A 10,531-nucleotide genomic window follows, 5' to 3' on the forward strand; every position below is an offset into this window, starting at 1 on the left:
GGTTTGCAGGCAAATGGATGGATCTAGAAAAAATCATCCTGAGTGAGGTAACCCAGACTTAGAAAGACAGACATGGTATGTACTCACTCATAGGAGGGTAGTAGATGTAAAGCAGGGATGACTGGACTGCTACTCACAACTCCAGGGAGGCTACCTAGAGAGCAGGATCCTGGGAAAGACACAGGGATCACCCAATGACAGAGAAATGGATGAGATCTATATGGACAACCTGGACGTGAGTGGGGGTAATGAAGGTCAAGGGTCGAGGGAAAGAGAGCTTGGGGGAGCGGGAGATCCCAGTTGGATCAAGAACAGAGAGGGAGAACAAGGAATAAGAGATCATGGTAAATGAAGACCACATGAGAATAGGAAGAAGCAGGCTGCTAGAGAGGTCCACAGAAATCCAAAAGGATACCTCCACAATAGACTACTGGCAATGGTGGAGAGACAGCCCGAAATGACCTACTCTGGTGATAGGATGGCCAAACACCCTAATTGTCAAGCTAGAAATCTCATCCAATGACTGAGGGAACTGGATGCAGAGATCCATGACCAGGCCCCAGGTGGAGCTCCAGGAGTCCAATTGGCAAGAAAGAGGAGGGTTTGTATGAAAGAGAATTGTTGAGGCCAAAGTTGGAAAAAGCACAGGGACAAATAGCCAAACGAATGGAAACACATGAACTATGAACCAATAGCTGAGGAGCCCCAACTGGATCAGGCCCTCTGGATAAGTGAGACAGTTGATTAGCTTGATCTGTTTGGGAGGCATCCAGGCAGTGGTACTGGGTTCTGTGCTCAGTGCATGAGCTGGCTGTTTGGAACCTGGGGCTTATACAGGGACACATGGCTCAGCCTTGGGGGAGGGGACTGGATCTGCCTGGACCGAATCTACCAGGTTGAACTCAATCTTCAGGGGAGTCTTTGCCCTGGAGGAGATGGGAATGGGGGTAGGCTGGGGGAAAGATGGGGGGGGAGGGGAGAGAAAGGGAATCTGTGACTGATATGTAAAATTAAATTAAATTATAAAACAAAATAAAAAAACCTCCTTTCTCCTTCAATAAATGACATTTGGCATTATATATATAAATAAATAAATAAATAAATAAATAAATAAATAAATAAATAAATAAATTGCAAATTATTAGGGGAGATGTTGGAAATGGAATTTGCATAAAATTTTCAAATATAAATTTCCATTTTTTAAATGATGACACACACACAAAAGACTGCCTGCAGGTTGAGGGTGTCGCCTAGTGGTACAGAGCTTGCCTAGAATGCAGGAATTCCCAAGTTTCAGTCCCAGTTCAGAAAAAAAAATGCCTATGAGTGCATGCTCACTAATATCTGAGGCACCTGAATAATACACCAGAGATTTAAAACAGGAGCAAAGATGTCATCTATTGTGCTGAGATAGCCTTGGGCATAGGCTTTTCTTCTCTACTTCACTCAGGAACACTATGACATAAACAGTTCTGAAATATATATTTTTACTTTTTAGGTAAGATCCATTAGTGAACCACATTATTTCCATATGATCAAAAGAATAGATATTCACTGTCTTCTAAGAGATAGTAATTTGTCTGTTTACATCAAACAGAGAGCAGAGATTTTTTTTAGTTGGTGCATATTCATTATATCTTACAATGGGTTTATAGCCATTTTCATAGTTTTAGCTATATTTTGAAAGGTGAAAGATATGCTCTGAACAGAAATCTGAGTATTGCCTTGAACATATTTACCACATATGCCCCCTTTGTGCTCCCTATCATCTCTCCACTAGGCCCCTTTGCTTTTCCCAGATAGCCTTGCTCATAATTTCATGCCATATAGACATATTATAGAAAATACGAGAGAAAACATACAACATTTGTTTTTTGAGTCTGGCTTATTTCTTTTAATATGATAACCTCTAGTTCCATTCATTTCTCCACAAAAGAAAAAAAAAACCCACAATCATTTCCTTCTTTATGGCTGAACAAACTCCTGTGTGCATATAGCACATTTTCATTATCTAGTCATGTGTTGACAGACTCATTGGCCGACTCTGTAACTTGGCTGTTGTGAATATACATAGATGCACAGGTGTCTCTGTTGTATTCCAATGGACATGTTAAAATAGTTTTATTTTTAGTTTTTTAGTTTTGCTAGGTGTGGTGGCCCATGCCATTGATCCCATTACTCGGGAAGCAGAAGCAAGCGGATCTCTGAGTTTGAAGCCAGCCTGGTCTACAGAGTGAGTTCTAGAACAGCCAGGGCTATACAAAGAAACTGTCTCAACTAACTGAAAAAAAAAATAAGAAAGAAAAAGAAAAAAAAACTCCTCCATGTTGGTTTTCATGGTTGTTGTATTAGTTTACATTCTTTTTAACAGTTCATGAGGATTCCCTTTCTCCCATTTTCTTACCAGTGTTGGTTGACATTTGTTTTCTTAATGTCAAGAATTCTAACTGTAGTAGGACAGATCTTTTGGCAACTTAGATTTGCATTTCTCTGGTGACTAAAGGTGCTTAACATTTTTTATATATTCCTATGGCTATTTATATTTCATCTCTTGAATTATCTATTCATTTCATTTGTTTATGTCACTATTTTTTCTTAGGTTTCTAAGTTCCTTATGCATTATATGTAGCATTCCTTTGTTATATGTATAGCTAGTAGAGATTTACTCCAATTCTATGGGAGCTTTTCTTGCTTAATTGTTTTTCCTTGGCTGTGGGGAAGCCTTAGACTTTCATGTAATCTTGTTTTTTCCAGTTCCTGGTTTTATTTCTTGAGTTATTAGAATCTGTAAGTCCTTACCCATACCTATACATTGAAAAAAACACTTTCAATAAAGCCTTTGGTCAGTTTTGATTTTTGTATAGGGTAAAAGATAATGTCTAGTGTCGTTATGCTGTAAATGAGTACCCAGCTTTCCCAGCATCATTTGTTGAAGAAGGTGTCTGTTCTTCAACGTATGTTTTTGGCATCTTGTCAGATATCAAGTGGCTATAGATTTACAGGTTTGTTTCTGGGTCCTCTATTCTCTTCCACTAGCTTATAGGTGTGTTTTGCACCAATGCCATGTTGTTTCTGCTATTACGGCTACTAGTATAGTTTGAAATCAAGCACTGTGATACCTCCAGCATTATTCTTTTTGCTCCAGATTGCTTTGGCTATTCTATGAAGAATGTAATTGGAATTATGATGTAAGTTGCATTGAATCTGTGACTTGCTTTCAGTAATAGGGCTATTTTCATAATACTAATTCTGCTATTCCATGGACATGGAAGTTCTTTCCACCTCCTAATAATTTCTTAAGTGTTTATATTTTTCATTATAGAAGTATTTTACTGTTTTGATTATGTCTATTCCTAGGTACTTTTGAAATTTTTCTGAGTGGAACATGAAGAATTTTGCCAGAAGGGAGAAGAACAAGAGTAGTGAGATTCAGGATATTGTGTTAGATATTAGTTACTTTAGAAGGACACAGTAAAGGAATTTATAAGATCTCATTCTCTTTTAAGATAAACACTAAGCATTGTGGGAATTTAATAAGCCTTCCAGGGAAGAAGAATGTGCACAATGAGGCCATAAAAATCTCATTTACAACCTGTAATACTTTACCAATAGCTATAATTGCTCTCACACAGAGTGGTAACCACTAGCAACAGGAGCTACCTGCTAGCTATGATGTCTAATTGGCCACGTCAGTCTCCGTGTGGCTGAATAACTCCTGATTCATTCTTACGTATTTCATGGACAAAAGAAAGTTGGACATTTATTCTCAGGATGCCCTTTCAATAGGATCAGGCAGAATCTCCTTTGTGTCCTCAAACACAGTTTTAGATTCCTCTGTCCAATGTAAAGTTTCAGTTCCGATATGAGTTAGGTAATTCGTGTAAAGCTTGAACCATAATAAAGAAATAGGGGATCCACTTTCCATAATATCTTAGAAATCCCCTTAGCTGACTTTTAGTTTAAGGGAGAAAGGAAGGTAATGTGTCATGGAAATGGTTGGGGACTAGTTAGTGCTTGTTTAGATCCTTGAGCCCCTGGAAACCTTTGTGAATAAGTTTCTGTAACATGTGCAACCTTTGGTATGGGGACACCTTCTGAGAGGATGAATCTCAACAGTGAGTCATTGTTCTACTTTAGCTGACTAGTTCCCTCTGGAAAGGTTGCATCGACCTCTAGGACTTGGGGAATATACATGGAATCTCAGCTAGCCTGGTGGCTTAAATGGTTAGCTATATAGTTGAGTTTTACATATGAATTCAAAAGAGTTGGTAACAATGTGAAAGGCAGAAGCAGAAGATTAAATTGTCAATAAAGCATGGGTTTGGGAATGACAAGGCAGCCAGGTGTCATTATGTATGGCTCATAAGCCTTGAAAAAGTTTATATTCTCCTACATTTATTTTCTATCCAGGGAGAGTACATGTGTTATGAAAACTGCTATAGAAAATAGGAAATCTGGTCTTATACAACCTCTAAGAATAGGTTTGTTTCTTTCGTCTTCTGCATTTAGAGGGTCCTCTTAAATGTTGAATGAGATCTTCCATTGTAACTAACCTGATTTTTCTAAAATGGAACTGGGCAGGGTTTTTTGTTTGTTTGTTTGTTCTGAACTAAATGAACTTGACCAATGTTCATGGTATTTTAGACTATTGTCTGGTAAAGTATCTACATTGTAGTTTGAAGGTTGTTTTGAATGTAAATATCTTCCCTCCTTTTGGAATAACAATGCGTTTGCTTTAAGAATTTGAATAAAATTCCAACTACATTCCAGTGCAAGCTCCATGCCTAGGAGTAGTTGATTAACACAAAAGAAACTCCATGCTTCTTTTGGTGGACTTTTGGCTCTGATTTGTTTTGTTTTGGAACTTTTTGTCTTCTTATTTGCCTTGATTTTTGTTTTGTGGAGTTATTTTGAAAGAGAGAGAGATAAAGAGCTTAAAGTTGGATGGCTAGGAAGGTAGAAAGGATCTGGAGGAACTGGGGAAGGGGAAAATGAAAATATACTATATGAAACACATTGAAATAAACAGGAAAACATTTTTCTAACAAATTATAGCTTGAAACAGAAATATTAAAATCCATGAGTTAGTCAGAGGGTCCAAACTACAGAGGGATTGGTTAGGAATTTAAAATGGCTGCAGGCCATCTTGAAGCCCCTACCATTGAAATGTTCTTTATTCTGGGGAAGGGGAGTTTAAGGGGACATTAGAGAATAGAATCAATGTAGTCTTATATCAGTTAGGGTCTTGGTAAATTCACAATTGAATGAGCTGTTAGTGAGTATCAGCAAAATCCTCTTTAGTTCATCAGAGCAACGCCAACAAAAAAATGTTCAGAAGGACACAGGATGAGACTATTCTTCAAATTCCACAATAGAGAAAACTACAAAGCATTTCACATCAGGCACCAGTGCAATAGAAGAGAAGAGTGTTGGCAAAGGCACAGATTTTAAATGATGCAGACCCCAACTTAAGACAACCTCTACAGTCTCCTGACTTATCTGTAAAGAGAAGCATTGCCCAGTTCATTGATTTGTAGATATTAAGTGAGAAAAATGTATGTGTTGCTGAAGGGCAGATAGCACATATTACTCTCCCCAAATCCCACAGAAACAGCAATATGGGAAAAGGCTTAACAGAAAGAAACCTTCCTGAGAAGTACCGCTTCAGTGAGACAAGCTGTTTCCTTAGACTTTTGCAAAGTGAATAGGAAGTAGAAGGCATCCAGGGCTGCCAGGAGGACACATGCTATGGAGTCCAGCAGGGGCCAGAAGAGGCAGCACACATAGATCATTGTAGCGAATAAGATCGCTCCTGCTAATAGCAAGTGGGCATCATTAAAATATTGAAGCCCGAGGGAATAACATATACATTGGTAAATCACTAGCACATGGATTATGACTGAAAATAAGTGAGTTTTATAGTTATTGTACTGTAAGAAAGAAAACGAAGGGCTGCAGAGATGGCGCTGGGGTTAAAAGAACTTCCTGTTCTTGCAGAGGATCCAGGATTGGTTCCCAGTGGTCACATGACAGTCTACAGCCGTCCATAACTCTACTTCCAAGATATCTGATAGCCTCTTCTGACCTCTGTGGGAACCAGGCATGCACCTGGTGCAGGCAACACACTCGTACACATATAAATAACATCTGCAGAAGGAAAAGAAAGCAAACTGAGTAACTGCAGCTCTTTAACTTCAGAGTCCTTCATGGTTGAGGGCAGGGCTTACCTTACTAGCGAAGATGCTAATTGAAGGAAAACAACAGTGTCAGAGCAGTGATAAAACAGTCACCTTAGATATAAAGCCATATTTCCTGTGCATGAACTTTTCATTTTCCTGTTAGCAATACAGTAATAAAACAGCAGATCTAGGAAACAGACTGTCATCCTTCTCTGTTTTTATGCAATTGAGAAAACCACAAAGACCCAAAATGATAATAATAGACTTTTGCAAATATGATTTCTTTTTCCAGTGTTAGATATGTCTTCCTATTTCACAGAAATGAGCCTTTTTTTTAAAGCTTTCAATTGGTCTTTAGTAGCACTTAATACTTTAATACTAACAGCCCTAAGTGTATAGAATAATAATACCTGAAGTCATTTCCGAATAAAAATTTATATACTATACTATGAAAAACTTTTTAACCTAATGTTTTCATTAATTCTTTGAGAATTTCATACACACACGATGCATTTTGATCATATTCACTCCCCTGACTCCTCCCACATCTACCTCCTTTCCCAAAATTTGTGTTCTCTTAAAACACAACCCCACTGACTAGAATATGAAAAGCTGTTTAAACATTCAGTTAGCACTTGTGCATACATATGTGCATATGTGTGTGAGTGCCTGTGCCACATCATTAATGTGGAAGTCACTGATGGAGTCTGTCTTCCCCTTTCACCATCAGGTTCTGAAAGTCAGTGTCTGGCAATAAGCCTCGGTAGCAAGCTCCTTTATCTGCTGAGCCATCTTGCCTGCTCTGAGAGACATTAATTGAGAGAGTAGAATGTAATCTTACTTAGACCCTTAAACTTTGAATGCTTTTGCATTATAAAAGTATTACTTGGAAAGCCTTTGAACAGGGACAAAATATCAGCGCTCCAATGTTTTAGTCAGTAATGTTCATCAAGTCAAGCTTATACACAGTGTGTTTGACTAGGCACTATGTTTGTGCAACACAAAGATGAAACCCTTGCCATGCAAGATCATTGCCTTCATCTTCCAAAACAGCAATCAAGTGCTTTTTCTATTGGAAAGCACATACAGGACTTGCAAAATGGCTCAACAGATAAGGGCAAGTGTTCCCAAGTCTGATGACCTGAGTTCAATCCCTAGAATTTACATGGTGGAAGAAAAAAAACCTATTCTGAAACTTGTCCCTGGCTTACACACACACACACACACACACACACACACACACACACACACACACACAGAGGTGGGGGGAGGAGAGTAAGAGTAAATGTTAGAGTAAGAAAAAGAATAGATAGTAACCCCCAAATACCTACAGTTTTATGTAGGAGTTATTATACATATAAATTTAAAATATGCATATATAATATGAACATATTCATTACACTAAAACAAGGTAAAATATTGAGCAGAGACTATTTAAGAGAAAAAGAGGAAGTTTGAATTGAATTAAAAGAAAGCATGGTTATATCAGTCAGCTCAGCATGAATTCCAAGTTACTTCCCTAAATTGATGCAAAAGTGAATGCACCTTTCTATAAATTTCTCCAACCTTCAAATCACTTAAAGTTATGTTATAAATAAGTTAATGTCACAAATGTTCATATTTTGTTTCATGGCTCATATCCCTACTCCTTAAGCCAGACACACATAAGGACCCATATACAAAAACATAGTGTCTAGTCAAACACACTGTGTATAAGGTTGACTTGATGAACATTACTGACTAAAACATTGGAGTACTGATATGTTTTCCCTGTTCAAAGACTTTCCAAGTAATACTTTTATACCATATACAGAAACACATAGACACACATCAATTTTTAGAAGATTTTATTTTTAGTTTTGATTATGGGTACATGTGGTAGTGGAGGTGTTGTACATAGGAGTACAGTATCCCTGGATCCCAGAAAGGGCTGTTGGATGCCTTAGAACTGGAGTTACAGGAAGTTGGAAGGCATCTTGGGTGCTGAGAATTGAACTTCAGACCTCTGCAAGGGACCTTCTGAGCCATCTCTCCAGCCTCCTCAAATATAAATTTTATAGAACATTAAGTCAACATAAATTCTTTGGAGTAATGTGCTTTTGTCAGAAATTTTCTTAAGCTACCTGAGAAAGATTCCTAATTACAAACTCTAGCGAGCCCACTTCATTCTTACAAGGACTGAAGTTATATATATAAAAAAAAAGTCATGTATTCACACTATAACTGAAGTAAAAATTTCTTCTTTGGCAAGAATTATCAGAGCTCAGCCTACATCTCAAGAAGTCCAACTGCTTGCGTTCATAACTTCAAAAGTGAAACAGAGTGGCTTGCTCTGTGTTAGTAAGTATGTCTTTGAATTAGCTAACAATCTGGGGCACTTGAGGGAGAAGAGTGCACTTTTCCTGTAACTGATGGTGGGAGGGCATTTAACACAAATTACTCCAATGTTTGCAGCCACTCTGGAAACTAAGTACATTTCTGTATTTAGCCAAACACAATATTTCTGGCATAAAATAGTTCAGTAACTTACCAGAGAGCACAGCTAATGAAAGGCAGAACAAGGATCCACAGCACAGTGTGTTTGGGAAAGCTGAGGCTCATTCCCTTCTCACTAATAAACTGACAAAATTCAGAGTGGGAGGATGGAGACTCCAAGTCATTGTATGTCAGAGAGAACCGGATCGTAAGGGGCATCTCATAGGTGACTGACGCGCAGATGTTCAGTGATGTTCTGTGATGAAGCTCATTAGACATGTGTAGAAACTTCTTTGACCACAATGATGTGACTGTATTAATCAGTTTTCCTCATTGAAGTACAGGAGCTCTACCTACATTTATCTGATCTCTGGCTTGATTCTGAACACAGATGGCACAAACTTCTTAAGATCTTCTTTCTTTTACCTTAATTTCTCTACAAGTTTCCTAAGGGCAGCCATGACTTCTTTATTTCTCAAGCTGTAGATCACAGGGTTCAACATGGGTGCCACCACCGCATAGAACAGAGCCACCATCTTCTCCTTGTCCTCAGAGGAGGCAGAACGTGGCCCTAGGTAGGTAAAGATTGTGGCCCCAAAGCACATGCAAACCACAGTGAGGTGAGAGGCACAAGTCCCAAAGGCTTTATGACGTCCCTGAGTAGAGCGAATGCGCAGAATGGCAATGACTATACGAGTATAAGAGAACAGAACCAGGCCACAGGGAAGCATGATTACCAGAAATCCGAGATGGCCACCATGACCTTGTTGAAAGAAATGTCTACACAGGCTAGCCGAAGCACTGCAAGGGTCTCACAGGCGAAGTGATTAATGACATTGTGACACAGAGGAAGACGGAAGGTGATTATTGTCTCCATCAGTGAATTCAAGAAACCAGCCACCAGGCAACTGACAGCCAGCCCCAGGCACAGTCCTCCATCCATGATGACAGTGTAATGCAATGGGTGGCATACTGCCACATAGCGGTCATAGGACATAGCTCCCAGAAGGAAGAACTCAGAACCACCCAATGCCAAGGAGACATAGAGCTGGAGCACACAGCTGTGGAAAGGGATGAGCTTTTGGGCTGAAACCAAGTGGGCCAACATTTGTGGAGCAATACTATTTCCATAGCAAAGGTCCACTATGGATAGGACACTAAGGAAGAAGTACATGGGTGTATGAAGCCTGCTGTCCAGCCTGATGAGAAGAAGAATAAGGGAATTCCCCACAACAGTTATGAGGTACATGGCAAGGATCAGGACAAAGAGGAAGATCTGAAAGCCCCAGTCACCGGAAACCCCAATAGGATGAACTCATTGACCCATGTCTGGTTGACAAATTTCTGGTCCATGAATTCCAGTACTGGAAGGGTATTTTTCCAACCATGGGGCAAGCCGACATTTCTGAATTTTAAGGTCATCCACACTGAAGACTATGATAAGCTGTAATGGTGCCACTGAAAATTAAGGAAAAAAGAAGTGAGATCTTCCTGAAACTTCATTTCTTCTCCCAAATGCCTACCTTAAATGCCAAAAAAATAATTAATTTTAGATTCAAAATCTTACTTGGTTTAGTATTTAGTAATACATAGTATTTCACTCCTCTCTTTGTGGTCAGAAAGGTTTTGTGAACAATAAGTCTCTGAATTCTAGATGATGTCCAGTTCCATTTAACTTTTATTACTGAATTTCTCTGTAGAGATCTCAGACTAAGCTCTGAAGCATCCACAGTAGAATGAATCCAGAAAGCCTGGGATATTTTGAGTCATCTTCTTATATATAGAATCACGGAACAATATGAAGCTGATTTTGTATAACTTTGACTTTCATAGTGTCAAATCGAGAGCCTCTATGTCACCCACATTATACCACCATG

General features: G+C 38.9%; 1 pseudogene; it reads right to left on the reverse strand.

Moving 5' to 3' along the window:
* Window positions 1–9,076: 9,076 nt before the first annotated feature.
* On the reverse strand, window positions 9,077–10,007 carry LOC114697986 (annotated as a pseudogene).
* Window positions 10,008–10,531: the final 524 nt, after the last annotated feature.

The sequence above is a fragment of the Peromyscus leucopus genome, chromosome 3 (genome assembly GCF_004664715.2).
Source record: "Peromyscus leucopus breed LL Stock chromosome 3, UCI_PerLeu_2.1, whole genome shotgun sequence".
Lineage (NCBI taxonomy): Eukaryota > Metazoa > Chordata > Mammalia > Rodentia > Cricetidae > Peromyscus > Peromyscus leucopus.